Below are 18,626 nucleotides of genomic sequence, written 5' to 3'. Positions count from 1 at the left end.
CATACTAAATACGAGAATCGGATTTGGAATAATTGAAAACGTCTTTTTGACTATAAAAAATATTACACCAATATATTTTCTTCTTTTCCTTTACGATCGAATAACATATAAAAATTTTTCAATTGTACGTATTACGAAAACAAAAAGTGATCGTAAGATATTGTATAACAATCGTGATCGAGTTCATTTTCAAACTCTGAAAAAGTTCTCGAGTTTAGTGATCGATTAACTTCGCTTTGATATTCGTGATCGTTCTTTCAGAGAGAAAGAGAGAATGAAAGAGAGAATGAAAGAGAGAATGAAAGAGAGAAAGAGAGAGAGAAAGAGAGAGAGAAAGAGAGAGAAAAAGAGAGAGAGAGAGAGAGAGAGAGAGAGCAAGCCATATAAAAGATAAATTTGTCCCTCGTAAAATTTCCATTCGCCTCGGTTGTTCCGTTCGTTCGGATGATCTTTATCAGATCGTACGTCTCACGGTATTCTCCTTCGATCCCATGTATATGTATATGTATATATATATATATATATATATATATATATATATATATATATATATATATTTTGTCGATCTTTCTTTCCTCAAGTCAACCTGGAACGGAATGCTCGAACGAGATCTATGTCCTGCTATGTAACTTAACTTTGAAAGACTCGATAGTCGTTTTCGAAAGTACTCTTATACAATAATAACCTTTACTGTTTATACTAATCTCATTAGGTCGTACGATATATAAGATCTTATCTATCCTTAAAAACAAAAAAAAAAAAAAAAACAAAAAAAAATCAATCGTTTAACTGACGACACGCGAACATTATTCGTTCAAATGATTTTATATCTATAATGATTTAAATTAAATAAAATAAAATTAAATTAAATTGAATTGAATTAAATTTTTCTTTCTCTTTCTTGTTTCTTTTTTTTTTCTTTTTCACAATTTTTTATATCATGAAATAATATTTTATTCTCGGATAATTAATCGATAGAGAGAGAGAGAGAGAGAGAGAGAGAGAGAGAGAGAGAGAGAGAGAGAGAGAGAGAGTGTGTGTGTATATGAGAATGAAAAAAAAGAAAAAAAGAGAGAGAGAGAGAAATTGAGAAAAAAGAAATTATTTACGCTGGACTTAAAAACGGTGAGTAGGGATGGAAGGTAGGGGGGAAGGGGGTGATTCACGGTCGTCGAAGAAAATCCGACGACGGGACCTGCAATCTGGTACAATGGATTTTGAAGAGTGTAATTTTCGTTGGCAACAATGGCCGCGTATGCCCACCGTGCCGTATAATCTCATATACCGTGGGTCGGCGTGCTTCTAATTTTCCGTGCATCATGGGAATCCTTTTCGCGTCTCTCTCGAAAAGGGGGAACGGATATCACGACGGAAGAAAACCTTTGAAATACCACGCGACGCGATGATCGTCATTGAGAAAAATGTCCTTTCGACGACGACGACGACGACGACGACGACGACGATTATGATAATGATTAAGATAATAATGATTAAAGATGATAGCGATGATGATAAATTCTTTGTACGATATGCGTAATGTTCTTATTTCTTTTTTCTTTTTTTCTCCTTTTGTACGATGTGTAATGTTTCTTAATTTCTTCTTTGTCTGTTTCTTTTCTCTCTCTTTTTTCTTTTACAGTAAAAAAAAAAAAAAAAAGAAAAAAAAAAAAAAAAAAAAAAAAAGAAAAAAAAAATAAAGAAAATCGAAAAATATTTCAAAGAATGATTCTTTTATTTATTTATTTATTTATTTATTTTACCCTCCTTAGCAGGCCTTAATTTTTCTTCAGGCTCTATTTTCATAAATGGCCTTAATTTTCTGATCTATAAAATGGTATCTAGAGAATCAATGAAAAACGATAATTGCATAAATTAATGAAGGAACAGAACGAAGAAAGAAAAAAGAAAAAGAAAAAAATAAAGTACTAAAAGAGAATAAAGTCCTATATTTTACTGCGAATATCTTAGAGGAATCAAAACATAGAGAGAATTGGTATCGTTATTCCTTTCAAGGCAAACATCCAAAGAGACGAACTTACTCCTAAGATTTTCTACCGAGATCGTTCCTTTAATCAGATGTAAAGGGATTTTTTTTTTTTTTTTTTTTTTTTTTAAATTCTCGTCAGAGAGTCTGTACTGTAGTCCCGGACGTTGCAGTCCCTTCATGAGCGAGGGTTCGAAAAATAGAGAAAGAGAAAGACAGAAAGAGAAAGAGAGAAAGAAAAAGACAGAAAGAGAAAGAGAGAGAGAGACATATAGGGTGATAGCCAAAAGTTTTTTTTAGGTAGATCAAAATTTCTTTAATCGATTCAAACAATTTTATAAAACAATACGAACAATTTTATAAATCAATTTTCTTTCCAATAATCCTTCACTAAATAATTAATCTTGCATAATTAATTAATCTTATTCCTATTTTATAAACTAGTAATTTTAAAATCTGAAGAAGAGAGAGATAGATAGGTAGATAGAAAGATAAATAGATAGACAGAAAGAGAGAGAGAGAGAGAGAGAGAGAGAGAGAGAGAGAGAGAGAGAGAAAGAGAAAAGAGAAAGAAATTAATCTTCAGTTAAGAAAATGAATAATTGATTTTGATCGAATCACCTAGTAACTTTTGGCCCACCCTGTATACATACCAAGGGAAAAAGAGAGAGAGATAGAAAGAGAAAGCGCAAGAGAGAGAGAGCGAGCGCGACAGAGAGAGACAGAGAGAGAGAGAGATGCTATCGACGACGTAGCGTTTCGTATACGTTTAAAACCTTTTTCCATTGCGGCTCTCTCTTCTCTTCGGTCAGATCGTATCGCGACCATCGGTCTTCTCTTCTCCTTTATTTTCTTTTCTTCTCTTCTTCTTATTCGTCGTAGTCGTCCTTACACGCTCTTCTTCGTCTGCGTCTTTCTTCTTCTTCTTCTTCTTCTTCTTCTCTTCTTCTTCTTCTTCCTCGTCTTCTTCTTTTTCTTCTTTGGGAGCGATGGACCAAAAGAGAGAGAGAGAGAGAGAGAGAAAGAGAGAGAAAATCAGTTCCTCCAACGATCGAACAAGCAAGCAAGCAAGCAAGCAAGCAAGCGATCGATCGATCGATCCATCGATCGATCGATGGATCGATCCTCCCTCAAGATCGATCGGCCGGCTTGATGATCGTCTTGCCGAGATATATATTCTTTCTACTATCATCTTCCTCTTCTGTGATCTTCAAACTTGTCTCTGATCAATGATCACTGATTTTCTTCTCTTGTTTTCTCCGTGTTTTTTTTCCCTTTTATCTTTTTTATTTTTATTTCTTTTCTTTTCTGTTTTTTTTTCCTTTTTCTTCTTCTTCTACTTCTTAAAGAGCTTGTCAACCGAATGATTCTTCTTTTTATTTTTATTATATTATCTTTTATTATATAATCCAACTTTTTCTCTTTTTATTATTTTGTCTCTCTCCCTCCCTCTCTCCCTCTCTCCCTCTCTCTCTCTCTCTCTCTCTCTCTCTCTCTGTTTGTATCTCTTCTTTCTTTCTTTTTTCTTTTCTTTTCTTTTTTTTTTTTGTGAACAAAACTCACAACAACACGTAAAAAGAAATCATTAAAACTTTATAATATCCATTTCGTTAATTTTACTCTTTGTTTTATCCAAAGGAGAGATTACAGAATTATTATCAAAATTTATGAATATATAATTTATGTGTATATATATATATATATATATTTATTTTTTCAATTCTCGATTAACATCTTACGCATCGTTTCGTTAAAGATAATAATATAACGAGCAGGAGTTGGTACGTATTACGTATATACATGAAATATACACATGTGATAGAGTAAAAAAAGGAGGAAAAAAATTAAAAAGAAATAGAAAGAAGAAGAAGAAAGAAAGAAAAGAAAAAAAAAAGGAAAAAGAGAATCTAAAAAGCTTAGTCACTGAGATAACACGAGTGTTACGAGTACATATATCTCAAGCGAAGATAAATAATGTAGATAAGACGACTTGAGGGAAAAAAAGAAAAAAAAAGGGGGGGAAAAAGGAAGAAAAAAAAGAGAGAAAATTTCCCCTCCTTTCTCCACGTCTCCTACCCTCTCGTGTTTCAATTGTATCGAAAAATAAAAAATTCGTCGAAATTTTTTTTCCTAACGAGAAGATGAAAAAGGAAGAAAAAGAAATAATATTCTATCCTTCAAAAAATTGCTTATGAACAATAAGATAGAATAAGTTGGTCAAAATGTATAGAATTTTTAACAGTTTAATAATATTTAAATAACATGGTAGTTCTTTTCTTCTTTTTCTTTTTCTTTTTTTTTTTCTTTTTTGAAAATCGTTATTATATTACATTCAAATAAAAACAAATTTTATATCTCTCAATATTGTTTCATTGTAAATAATTTTCAATGTCCAACGTATAAAAATAATTGAATAGCATACTTATACGATAGTTATTTTCTTTCTTGGAAATTAAACATTTTTTTCATACTTTTAACTAACTAAATAATATAAACGGACGATATATGTATTAAAAATTCCGATATTGCTTATTGGTCAAACTCAAAGAAAGATAAGAGAGAGACAGAGAGAAAGAGAGAAAGAGAGAGAGAGAGAGAGAGAGAGAGAGAGAGAGAGAGAGAGAGAAAGAGCTATCGAGATAGGAGACAATTTTAACGATAAAAGATCGAGGGAAGAGACGCGTGCTGGCTTGCGATTGGCTCCACACCCGTTTCGAACGGCCAGAATTATCGAGAGATATCGATCGAGAATGAAAGAGAATACCATAGAGAGAGAGAGAGAGAGAGAGAGAGAGATGAGATTAAGAGGAAGAAGAAGAAGAAGAAGATGACGAAGAAGAAGAAGAAGAAGAAGAAGAAGAAGAAGAAGAAGAAGAAGAAGAAGAAGAAGATGAAGAACATGAAAAAGAAGAAGAAGAAGACGGATATGGTCGAGACACGGTATAAAGACGGAACCAACCGGCTATGGAAAAGAGAAAGATAGAACAACATTTCCATGGTGTATGAAAGAGGGAGGGACGATGAGGGAGGGACGAGAAGTGGGGATGGGGGATGTTACTGGAAAGGAGAAGCCAAGCCAAGCGAAGAGAAGAAAAGAGAAGAGAAGAAGAGAAGAGAAGAGAGGAGAAGAAAAGAGAAGGGACGGAGAAGAGGGCTGGAAACCGGCGGAGCCCTTCGTGACCGTAATCGGCAGAGTAGGAGAGTGAAGAGGAGGAGGTGGAGAAGGAGGAGAAGAAGGAGGAGGAAGAGGAGGAGAAGGCGGAGGTGGAGGCTGCGCGAGGATCGAGCCACACGGAAATCCACTTGAAAAGTAGCCATTACCTTAATTATTGGCCTTTCTAAGAGCTCTCCGTGCTTGCTTGCTTGCTCGCTTGCTCGCTCACACACCCGCGCAAAGAGGATATATATACAGGGTGAGGCAGTTCATTTTTATATTTCGATTAATCTTCAAAATCTTCTTTATTGGTTTTTCGACGAAAACCATTGAGAAACAATAAGCAAAAGGGATAATAAAAGGAACAAGTTAATATTTGCATTTATTTCGTTTGGACGAAAACTGCTTTTTTCTTTCCCTTTCTTTCTTTCTTTTCTTTTTTTTTTTTTTTTTTTTTTTTTTTTTTTTTTTTTTCGTCTGTTTTTGTCGTCGTCGTCGTCGTCCAACTTGTTCAAAAAAAGAGAAAGAGGAAAAAAAGAAGAAGAAAACGAAGATGTATATTATAGAAATGAATAATTTCTAAATGCTTCACCCCGTATAAGTTCTATCTATCTACGTAATTAGATATAGATATAGGTATGGCTATCTCTCTCTCTCTCTCTCTCTCTCTCTCCTCCCCCTCTCTATTTCCGTCTCGGTTGGTCGGTCGGTCGGTCGGTCGGCAGCAGAGCAGCATCCGAGATGCACGCATCTCCTCCATAGCCGCGAGAATTCCGGCCCTCCGTCGTTTAATTACCCTCACTCCTCCCTCTCTCTCTTTATTCCACCTCCCTTCTTCTCTCTCTCTCTCTCTCTCTTTCTTTCACTTTTACCTACCCGCGCCCTTATAGCCCGCCCCTTAAATGCGCTTTAGCGTGAACGATCGTACGTTCTTAAGCACGAGACGAGACTCACTCTTGAGTTCGTTGAGTCGTTGAATCCTCTCTCTCTCTCTCTCTCTCTCTCTCGCCGTCTTCTTTTAAATAACGGTCCCCCCTTCTCTCGACATTTTATTATTATTAATTTTTTTTTCTTTACTTCCTTATTGCCAATTAAATAAAAAAAAATTCACTGAGAATTCGAACGTCGTGAGATGAATAAATCGGATTTCTACGGAATAGTTTCGTTCGTCGATGATATATATATATATATATATATATATATATATATATATATATATATATATGTATATGTATATATAGTTATGTATATACGTCGATCAATGACTCTTAATGTGTCTGTTAAATACGGAGGATAATCGATCAATCCGATTCATGTACGTGATTTACGTACTACAGGGTGGTCCGTGAATTCTTAACGGGTGGTCAATGACTTTCAAAATGATTTTTTTAAAATCGATTATCCCTCTCATCACTCCTCGTACATTATTATCCTTTTCATACATTTTTTGTTTCTTTCTTTCTTTCTTTTTTTTTCGTAAAACCGTTACAACATCGATCTATCGATACGGAACGATTCGTCAATCGTTTTTGTATTAAAAGGACATTAATCAGTAATGAAGACTGTAGAAAAAGTTGTATAAAAATTGTAAAAAAAAAAGAAGAAAAAAAAAGAAAAAAGAAAAGGAAAAAAAAAAGAAAAAGAAAAAGTATCTGTAATGAATAATTGATCATTGCAAATAGTGGTCGTATCAAAATGTGATTTACCAATGGTAAGAATCTTAATCAAATCTTTTATCTTCCTCTCTCTCTCTCTTTCGTTTATTAATCGTAGTTTTATCGACGTAAGAAATTAATTAATTAATTAGAGGGTTAATCATCCGAAGAAAAAGAAGAGGAAGAAGATGAAGGAAAATAGAAAAAGAAACAAAAAACAAAAAAAAAAAAAAGAAAGAAAAAGATATGTAACTAACTAATTAAAATATTTATTATAAGTCATCGAGAGGAGGTTGGCAGCGAATTCACGATCGGATGATTAATCGATACGATTTATCGAGAGAAAAGCCAAAGATAAATCATCGAAATCATCGAAAGCTAACGATAGTTTTACGTAATTAGCGTTCCGCTAACCGAATGAAAGAGTTATTACTTTAGGTATCAACCCCTACACACCTCCCTCCTCACTCCACCCTTCTCCCCACCATTATTCTAAGAAAAAATGATGAATATTGAATTATGCTCGTGCATTTGTGGGCTCGCCCATAGGTACGTATATACCCGTATATCTTTACTTCCGGTATAATCAACGAGCGATAAGCTAGAGAAAGAGAGAGATAGAGATAGAGATAAATAGAGAGAGAGAGAGAGAGAGAGAGAGAGAGAGAGAGAGAAAGAGAGAAATGGACGAAGGTAAATAAGAAAGAAGAAGATACAAGAAGAAGATAGAATAAGCGTTAAGCGATAGGAGCCGTAGAAACCGGATCCAGCTAATTTTATTCATATTCCTAGGAGAAGCCTAACCGTCAGAAGTAATAAAGAGAGGGATGGTGATCACTATAGAAGTAATGGATTGAATACAAGGAACATCTTCATAGACGTACAGTGATCGGCAAAAGTATACCTAAATTCCTACATATGTATATATATACATACATATATATATATATATATATATATATATATGCACTTATAAATATATTATATACATATATGTTTTAATTACAAATGTTTAACCAAAAAAAAAAGTGACCGCCGAAAGTATATATTAATTACTATATATATATATATTTATATATATATACGCACACATACATACAGAATACATTCCTTTCTCTTTCTCTCTCTCTTTCTTTCTCTCTGTGTGTACGTGTATGCGTCAAGATATATTGCATAGACATTTGTTCTAATTAAAAAATGATATTACATTAAAGTAGATAGAATAAGATCTTCAAAGGAGTCTGATCGATCACTCCTCCGCCTGATGCCCCGTTCTCCTTTTTTTTTTTTTTTTTTTTTTTTTTTGTAAATACCTACTTTAATTAGAGTTAGAAAATGGCGGGAAAAGGGAGGAGGTTTGTATTAGAGGTAGCGTATAAGCGACAGAAACGACAGCTTATCTCTCCGATGTTCCATTCCTTTAAAGGAACATAATTTAGTACCGGCATTCCAGAAACCCTTTATCGGTTCCCACTTTCTTTTTTCTTTTTTTTTTCCTTCTTCTTCTTCTTCTTCGTTTCTCTAACGATTACTCGCAGAATGCACGCCAAGAGCCCGTCCCTTTCTCTTTTTTTTTTCTCTCTCTCTCTTTCATATGAGTACACATACAAATACATACACACACAGAGAAAGAGAGAGAGAGAAAGTGTGTGTGTGTGTGTGTGTGTGTGTGTATGTGATGCAACTCAGCCACGCGTAATTACACACGCGGGAGGCAGCACCGCGGTTATTTATTTAAGTGTGCAAAAGGGCCGCGCGACCACTATCTCTTTTGCCTTTTCTCTCTCTCTCTCTCTCTCTCTCTCTCTCTCTCTCTCTCTCTTTGTGTATGGATGCGCGTTCTAATGGTCGGGCGGTAATTTCATTGAAGACTTCGAAGGTAGAGCCCCATTCGATTTCGTTGGAATTCATACCGAGAGAAAAATGTTTCTTTTCGTCATTTTGTTATAAAAAGAAATTTATATATATATATATATATATATATATATATATATACATAAATAAATAAATAAATAAAAAAAAAATTGAATATTAATATAAATATAATATTTAAATATTTTTCTATTTCTTCTTCTTCTTCTTCTTATTATTATTAGATTTTAATATATTAAGTAATATATATAATAATTTTTAATAATAACCAAATAAATAAATAAATAAATAAATAAGTAAATATAGGGGAACTCGTGCAAAAATTTCATATGAATATTTGCAAACGAATGGAAATTTATATGTAGACGTATAAAGATATATATATATATATATATATATATATATATATATATATATATATGTATATGTATATATAATAGACACATACATACATAGATAGACAGGAACATAAGTGCGATACACGTGCTGCGCGCACGCGCTCGATGATTAATTGTCCGGCTTAATTAGATGCCTAATTACCACCAGATACGGATCTCCATCGAGCAAGTAATCAGGCCGCGGGATCAAGAGAATGAAATATACATACATCGTGTATGATATCCGATAGCACGGAGAGGTTGACGGTAAAGGCCCTAAGCGATTATCTTTCGAAGTATAATTATAGAAGAGCAAAGAACACGAAAGCACATTAAAAATATACTTTGGTTACGCATCATCGTCCACAGATTAACATCTTCTTATCTTTCCTCCTGATCTAAGATATTTTTCTTTTGGAATGCATGCATCGTCTCACAAATGATGAGAAATAAATTATACATGCGCATTAATATTCCCTTTCCCTTTTTCCTTCTTTCTTTTCTTTTATTATTATTTCCTTTTTCCTTTCTCTTTTTTTTTTAAATTATAAAACAAATCAATTGATTGAACCCGTTAATCGTTCACACTGTATCATTTGTAAGTCTGGATAAAAAAAAAAAAAAAAAAAAAAAAAAAAAGAAAAAACAAAAAAAAAAAAAAGAAGAAGAAAAAGGAAAAAAAAAAGAAATAAAACGGAGCAGATTTTTTTCTCTAGAAGAAAATTTTAAGGGTAGAAAAGAAAAAACAAAAAAAGAAAAATCATTTGGTCTGATCTATATTATCGATTGAGAATGAAATAATTACCGACCGTACATCGAGCGCGAAATTCGAACAAAAATATTTGAATCAATAAATTATTCTTCTTTCCAATCGCGATGGATTTTTGCGCGCGCGCGTTCGCGCGCGTGCACGCGTTAACAACCTGCAATTAGATGCAAATGATTTTCAATTATTAACCAGTGGAATCGTTATCGAGCAACAAAGGAAGGCCGGGTGTTGAAACGATGATAATTAAAGAAGAGAGAGAGGAAAAAAAAAAGAAAAAAGAATAGAAAAAGACGAAGAAAAAAGAAACAAAAAGAAAAAAAAAAGAAAATAAAAAGAAAAAAGGTTCTCGCGGGGGTGGGTGGATATAGTCGAGAGCATAATCGTTTACTGTCCATGTCGAACATGCTATCTGTAGGAAAATTTTGCTCTGTCTCGTCGCGACACGGGAAAAAGTGATAAATTATTGACCGGACCAATCTCGAACTCTGTTTACGCGGAATACAAAAGGATAGAAGCAAAAGGAGAAAACGTAAGAAGAAGGAAATCGAATATAAGTTAAGAGTTGATAATACGGGGTCGACGTCACATTGCAATACACACACACGCACACACACATGCATACACGTACACGTACGTACGCATGCATAATGCATACGAATCCGCACGTATGAATACATGCACATGTATATGATTTTTTTTTGTTCTTATTTTCTCGCATTCTCATTATTACACGGTTCAAACCGATACACCATCAAACAGTTCTTTATTGAGATTTCTTCATTATTATTATTATTTTATTCCTGCATTCTTTTTCTTCTTCTTTTTTCTGGTTCTTACGAACATGATCAAAAATAATAAATGATATAATATAAAAAGGATATAGTATTCATAATTTCGATTAATTAACTGCAAAGTAAAAATAATAAAATATTCGAAATTGTAATAATCAAATATTCAAAAATATTCAAAAATATTCAAATAAAAAGATGAAAAAAAAAAGAAACAAGTAGAAATGCCAAAAATTTTGAACAACGAATTTTGTAAAAAAAAAAAAAAAAAAAAGAAAAATGCAAAAAAGAATTGTGAAATTTTTGTAAGAACAAAAATGTCTCCAGAATATTTTGAAAATTGTTCAAAAAAAAAAAAAAAAAAAATATATATATATATGCATGATTATAATAATATATAAATACTTAGGTGTGTATTATTTTTTTATAATCGAAAATACTTACGAGGTAAAATAAGATAAGCGAAAAAGGTGCGATAAAGAAGAAAAATCTATGCCACATGATTGGCGATGGAGTGTAATTAGAAAAAGTCACGTGTTCATTAGTGGAGCACGTGGGCGAATAGCAGGCCAATCGGAAGGGATCGGTTCGGTTTTATTGGCCAATCAGGTTCGATTTATGACATGCAATACGTGACTCGTAGAAGGACGCCTTCGTTATATCCGCCGCGTCGAACGAGAGAGAGAGAGAGAGAGAGAGAGAAAGAGAAAGATCTCTTTGGCTCACCTCAGCAATATAATATACAGGGTGTACGATTTCAAAATTTAATATTTTACACCAACTTAAAAAAAAAAAAAAAAAGAAGAATCTCCGCATTTAAATATACGATTGATGACGCAGAAGATAAAAAGAGAAAGAAAGAGGAAGAGAAAGAGATATTGTTTACAAAACTTTATATATTTATTTGACTCTATTTATTTAATTTCCCTACATGTATTTTTATGTATATCTAATTTTGTTTCTGTTATAAAAAAAAAAACTGATCGTTCAATGTTATAAAAAAAAAAAAAAAAAAAAAAAAGAAAATAGATTTAATTTCCCTTTACCAATTTTATTTTCTTCTTCTTCTTTCTTTTTCTTATCCATATGATTGAATTTTAATTTAATCCTCATAATCTTTCAATCGAGATGAAACTTAATCGAACTTTAATTCGCGTTTGTATCGATAAATCAATATAAGGAAATTAATTAATCTGTTCGCTTTTTATACTCTCTTGGATGTACTCGTGCGCATTAAAGCGCATCAGAGAAAGAGAAAGAGAGAAAGAGAGAGAGAGAGAGGAGATCATGGATTCTACTGTACATAAAATGAAAGAACAATCGACAATAATGCCTTTATCCGGCATCGTCCTGGCCTCGTTCATCCTTCTTCTCTCCCTCCCCCTCTCCATCCCTATCCCACCCCCATTTTTTTCTTTCCTTTTTATTTTCCTTCTCGTTGTTCATTTTCATCCGTTCTAACGAAAGGAAAAAAATGAGGGAGAGAGAGAGAGAGAGAGAGAGAAAGAGAGAGTACGGTTAAATCGAGTATCAAAGAGAGTCCTGTCTCGTGAATCATTTATCGAGCAAACTCGTATTCCGCTCGGCGAATTCCTGTAATATCTTCGGCCAGGACCTTCACCGTCCGTTGATTTTCAATAACTTACAGGACAGGACGTGGACGCGAACAGTGAGGTGAGGTGAAGTGGAGTGAGGTGAAGTGAGATGCGGTGAGGTGAGGTGAGATGAGGTAAAGTGCGGTGAAAAGGGTGAAAGGAAATACCGAGCATAAACGAAATTATCGACATACCTCTAAAAACTACATTCTAAAATTTTAATGACGATATTAAGATTTATAATTCTACAAAATGTAAAAAAGTTGATATCAAATCAACGAAATAATATGTATATATGTGTATATATATATATATATACATATATATATATTTTCTTTTTATCGTTCGTTTTTGATAACTACGATTGTTTTTTTCTTAATTTTGTTTTTTTTAATTCTCGCCTTTCTTAACTTTTTTCATTCTTTTTTTTCTTTTTTTATCTAAACTACCATACTTTCATAACCAACGGCGATAGATGTTGTTATGTTGTGATTAAGTACGCAAATAAAAATTGAGAGAAAAATAAGTATAAAAAATAAAAAAATAAATACATATATATATATATATATATATATATATATATATGTGTATATATATATATATGTATATATAAAATAAACAAAATAAAAAATCGTAAATGAAAAAACTCAACGGAAAGATATCGGAATGACTTCTAATCATCCGTTTGAAATGCTGTTGTTGTTGTTAAAAACGAAACGGAGGAAAAAAGAAAGAAAGAAAGAAAAGAAAAACACAGAAAAAAGAGAGAGAGAGAGAGAGAGAAAACATAAAATCTTATCGATTTGTTGACAAATATGGTTCCATCGATAGATAAGCACGATCTTTCTCTTTTTCTCTTTCCACCATATAATAAACTCGCGCATATTCCATGAAAATTTATGCCACCCGGTATAGAGGTCGGGCTCTCATTATTTTCTCTTCTTCGAGGCGATCTTAACGATCGTTAATAAATATATGGGTCTCGCTTGCCCGATAAGATTATTCTACGAATCGACTTCGAGGAGATAGAGAAAGAAAGAGAGAGCGAAAGATAGATAGATAGATAGAGGACAGAGAGAGAGAGAGAGAGAGAGAGAGAGAGAGAGAAAGAATGTATAAAAAAAAAAGAAAAAAAAAAGAAAAGAAAAAAGAAAAAATCGGTTGGAGAGAGCTAGAAACACCGAGTCGAATCTCTCTCGAGGATCGATTTCGGTTTTCATATACGGGCAAAGGAGTTCTGCCTTCCTCTTCTTCTTCTTCTACCACCCCCACCCTCACCTCCACCCCAAGCCCAACCCCAACCCTATCCTCAGCCCCACCCCTCGACACCAGAGACTATTAAATTTATAGCTTTTCCCTCGTCGAGAAACGATGAGAAAGAGAGAGTAAGAGAGAGAGAGAGAAAGAGAGAGAGAGAGAGAGAGAGAGAGAGAGAGAAAGAGAGACGATAAGCCGCATAATAAGCGTCGGTGAAGATAACGGGTGACGCGTAAGTTTTACGACTTCAGTGATAAATGAAAAGCTTAAATGAGAGCAACCGAAGAAATGTGAAATGTTTAAAAGAAGAAATAAGGAGGGAGAGACAATAAGCCAATGGAGATTTGATTTTGAATGATTTTGTCATATAAGGTAGTCTCATCAACGTGCAAGGATGGTTTAGAAATTTTTATCTCTAAAATCAATCCACGATATATATATATATATACATATATATATATATTTTTTTTCTTTCTTCAATTTCTTATATGTAATTAAATACGTATGTACATACATATATAAGTTGTCGTTTTGATATCAAAATCAGTGGACACGTGATACACGTATGCTTAACACAAATATTTATATATGTATATATGTGTTTGTGTATATGTATATATGTATATATAATGGATATAAATATATAGAGACAATCAGATTATTTATATATTTTCTTTTACTTTGGAATCGAGATATTTGTTACGTAATAGTAATTTATTTATGCATTACGTTAACACTAGAGATATCACGAATAAGTTTGGTAATTATATATGACTTATTTGAAGGGAAAAAATAAAAAAAGAGAGAAAAAAAATGTGTGTGCGTGTATATATATATATATATATATATATATTGTTCGTTTGTTTTTAAGTCGTAATATAAAAATCTTGTTATTATTTCTCTGTAGAGAGATTTGTTATATTTATTATTATTATTATTATATTTTTCTTGTGAATATATAAAATAAGCTTTTAGGAAAAGAAAGTTTTTTTATTATAAAAAGAAACCACCAGCCAGAAAAAAAACAAAGGAAATAGATTTTAACACGCCCTTAGTAAAAAATAATTTTTTCTCTTTATCGTTTCTCTTTTCGTTTTTTTCTTCTCTCTTTCTTCTTTTTTTTTTTTTTTTTTTTTAACCTTTTCAACGACGCAAGAAAAAATGTCGTAAAAAGAGGAAACAAAAAAGAGAAGAAAAGAAAAGAAAAGAAACACACGTAAAGGAATAATAATCCATCGATGTCGACACAATGCGCAAACATTAGATATGTATCGGGACCTGAAAGAAAATTCATGACTGGTTCGCACGTCTTAATATCGTGGAATACGTTTGTGCGATCGTTTACAAAAAATAAAAGGAAAAAAAAAAAGAAAAAGAAAAAGAAAAAGAAAAAGAAAAAGAAAAAAATAAGCATGAAATGGCCTCCTGATAAATCTCCGCGTGGAGAAGGTTAAAAAAGAAAAGAAAAAAGAAAAGTAAAAAAGAAAAAAAAAAAAAGGAAACAAAAAGGCAAAGAAAAAAAGAAAAGAGAAAAAACTTCAATAAGAAAGTAAAACAAAAGTCATATAGAAAAACTCACCTTGCAGCTTATCGTAATCCTCTTTAATAAAACGGGCACGTGCCTTCCGCCATTTCTAAAATATCTTCGACCCCTTCGTCCCTCCTTGCATCATTCTGCACATATTCAGATTACTTTATTACTCTTACGTATTTATTACTGCGCAAGGAAAAGAATAAAACAAAAAACAAATAAAAAAAAAAAAATAAATAAATAAAAAGAAAGAAAAAGGAAAAGGAAAAGAAAAAGAAAAAGGAAAAGAAAAGATTATGCGCGCGAATGCAACAGAGTGGGTCAAAAGTTTGATAAACCATCGAAAGGTGATTAAAAAGAGAAGAAAAAAAAAAAAAAAGTAATCTTGCAATTAAATTAATCATTCAATAACCTCGATGAATTCAATAGCTCAAGCGATTCAATGAATTCGACTGGAACACAACAAGCAAGTTTTTTTTTTCTTTTCATTTTTTTTTCCTTTTATTTTTCTTTTTTCTTTTTTTGTTTACAATTCAATAAAAAAAATTACGATTAATATACATGATCTCGAAAAGATGTGAATTGATTTTTAAATTAGCATCAAAACTTTTGACCCATCTTATTACTGCACGCTAAGACGAGAAAACGAAACAGATGTGGTGTTAATATACATATGCATATATGCATTTGTGTTACACAAGGGATATATAAATGAAAACAATTTAAAATTAAAAATAATAAAATTCTTGAATTTATTCAAGCACGGACATTTCTTTCTTTTCCTTTTCTTTCTTTTCATTTTTTTTTCTTTTTTTTTCTTTCTTTCTTTTCTTTTTTTTTTTTTTTTTAGGAACTATAAAGGAAATCGTAAATTTTCAAACGGAAGTTGAAGCCTTTGATCAGAGGTCAAAACTATATATATATATATATATATCGTCTTCTTACCTATTCATTTCTCTCTTTCTGTTTATAGTTTTGGTTTAAGTATTAAAAGGGGGAAACACAGCTGCCACACGTTATTCTCTAATCTTATACATACTTCTAAAATATTCGATATATTATAATCAACATATTATATTACTACTATATACTATACAATTACTATATTACTATAATGCGATTAATGGTGTGTGTATATATATATATGATGTTGCTATCGTTACGTAACATCGTTTCCTAATTACCGATCATTTTACTTGCTGTGTGAATTTAATAATTAAAATTACCGTATAATCTCTTATCACGTATTTCTTTTTCCCTTCGAAAAAACATTTATTTTTTTCAGCCAAAAAATCATAATAATATTTCACGACAACATATTGGGGATTAAATAAAAAATGCATTCTAATATATGCGTGTGCATCTTTGTATGTATATGTATGTGTGTACGTGTACGCGTCTGCACATAATTTTAATTACATGACTTATCGATTATAATTTCAAATAAATAAATATATATTTTTTTTCCTTCTCAAGAAAATTTTGATGACATTTTTTTCCTTTTTTTGGAATTCCTCAACAACAATTTTTACGTTGCTTCGAGTTCGTGAAAAAGAAGAAAAAAAAAAAAAAAAAAAAAAAAAAAAAAAAAAAAAAGAAAAATAAATAAAGAAAGAAAAAAAGAAAAAAGAAAAAAAAGAAAATCTGCGCACCTGCGATCAACCCTTTTTTGCTTTTTTCTTTTTCCCTCTCTACCAGGCCTCCTCCTTCTCCTTCTTCGTCTTATCCTTCTCGTGACACGGAATCTATCGGGTGATCGTATGCAAAATAGAAAGATAGAGAGAGAGAGAGAGAGAGAAGGAAAGAAAGAGAAGTATAAAGCAACAGCAGCCAACGGCAGCAACTAGCAGAGGCAAAGTGAATTTGCATACAGTGGCCGTTCAAGCTTCTCTTCTACATATTTATGGGGTACGACATCCTTCGATTGTTTTTACGCGTCCTCGTACCTACGCTCGTCGCCATGACTCTTTTATTTTTAATTTCTCTTTTTTCCTTTCTTTCTTTCCCTTTCTCTCTCTCTCTCTCTCTCTCTCTCTCTCTCTTTTTTCCCTTTTTTTTTATTATTCTCTTTATATCGTTTCTTTTTCTTTTTTCCTTTTATCTTCTTTCCTTTCTTTTTTTTTCTTTTTTTTTTTCTTTTGGCGCTCATTTTACCTCTCCTCGAAGTCGACGATACAAGTATCTAACCATGGAAGTACTTCTTCCTACTTATACAATGTTCGCGATCATCGATCTTTTGTTTGATAAAAATCGAAATCAAGATCGAGATCGTATATAAATCCTATTATTTCTCTCTCTCTCTCTCTTCATCTCTTTCTCCCTTTGATTTTTTTGCCTTTCTCTTTTTATATAAATCTCTTTCCGTATATTGTTAATAATTATTTAATTATTTAAAGAGAGAGAAAGTGTGTATGAGAGAGAGAGAGAGAGAGAAACGATTAGTTTTTTTCTTTTTCCTAATAAATTCAGAAGAATTAATAATAAGTTTGAAATTAATTTATATATATATATATATATATATATATATATATATATATATATATATGTATGTATGTATGTATGTATGTATGTATGTATATGTATTTACATATACATGAAGTATAATAAATATTCATATGTATTTTACATTATATTATTTTTATAATTTAATTTTTCATTATCTTTTAATTTTAACATCTACATTATCCTTCGCGCGCTTATATTTCAATATATAAATTAATTTTATAAAGCATTTGATTTAATTTATTCAAAAGGAAAACGATCGAACTAGTTAAAAAAAAAAAAGGAAAAAAAAAAAAAAAGAAAAAGAAACAGCGATAAAAAACAATATTTTTTAATACATGAATAAATAAGAAAGATGGATATTAAAACATATAAAAAAAAGAAAAAAAAAAAATATATATATATATACACACACATATATAATCGCTAGTTCTTTCGAAAGTTCTTATAAATGATTTCTTTAATTATCGAATCAACCCCTTTTTTGCCAATTAACACGTTTTAAACGTTTCAAAGAATTTTCGACGAATAATAAATAAGATATTTAACGGAGTATTCGTTGGGAAGAAAAAGCTCGTTAGAGAATATTTCGAGAAATCTAATCGAACTCGCCATTCGAAATAGATATTCGATTATCGTCGACTTCGTACGGTGCATAGAGCGCGTTATGCAACGATGCACCGTTCTCGGCAACAATGCTTCCTAATACATAAATCTCCACTGCACTATGTACCTATATACATACATACATACATACATACATATATACATACATACATATATACATACATACATAAATACATATATACATACATACATATATACATACATACATACATACATACATACATATATACATACATTCACAAACAAATATCCGTGGATAGTAGATAGACATGCCATTTCTACCTATATATACTGTGTGTCCCATTTAAAATCAATTCCGTCATATATCCGCTCTAAATTATTATGATTCAAAAAAAAAGAAAAAAGAAAAAAAAAGAAAAAAAGAAAAAGAAAAAGAAAGAAAGAAAAAAAAAAGAAAAAAAAAAGTAAGAAAAAAGCCGAATGTCGGAAATAAAAGTTGCGTGCTTCCCACTTGGGCATACGTAATCTAACGTAAGAAATTTTCTCGTCGATGG

General features: G+C 31.8%; 1 protein-coding gene across 2 annotated transcripts in view; it reads right to left on the bottom strand.

Annotated features, from left to right (window-relative positions):
• The window catches only part of LOC124953475 (protein N-terminal asparagine amidohydrolase), a 44,097-nt gene that overhangs the window by 12,327 nt on the left and 13,144 nt on the right, over window positions 1-18,626 (bottom strand). The window contains exon 3 of one of the 2 annotated variants that reach the window (XM_047504910.1): window positions 15,031-15,125. The exons of the other annotated variant lie outside the window; for it this stretch is intronic. The gene's annotated coding sequence lies outside the window, so the exon portion shown is untranslated. The remainder of the gene's footprint in view (window positions 1-15,030; window positions 15,126-18,626) is intronic. 2 annotated transcript variants of the gene reach the window in all.

The sequence above is a fragment of the Vespa velutina genome, chromosome 12, assembly GCF_912470025.1.
Source record: "Vespa velutina chromosome 12, iVesVel2.1, whole genome shotgun sequence".
Taxonomy (NCBI): Eukaryota; Metazoa; Arthropoda; class Insecta; order Hymenoptera; family Vespidae; genus Vespa; species Vespa velutina.
Note: the sequence above shows the minus strand (reverse complement) of the source record. Positions and strands in the feature narration are given on the sequence as shown.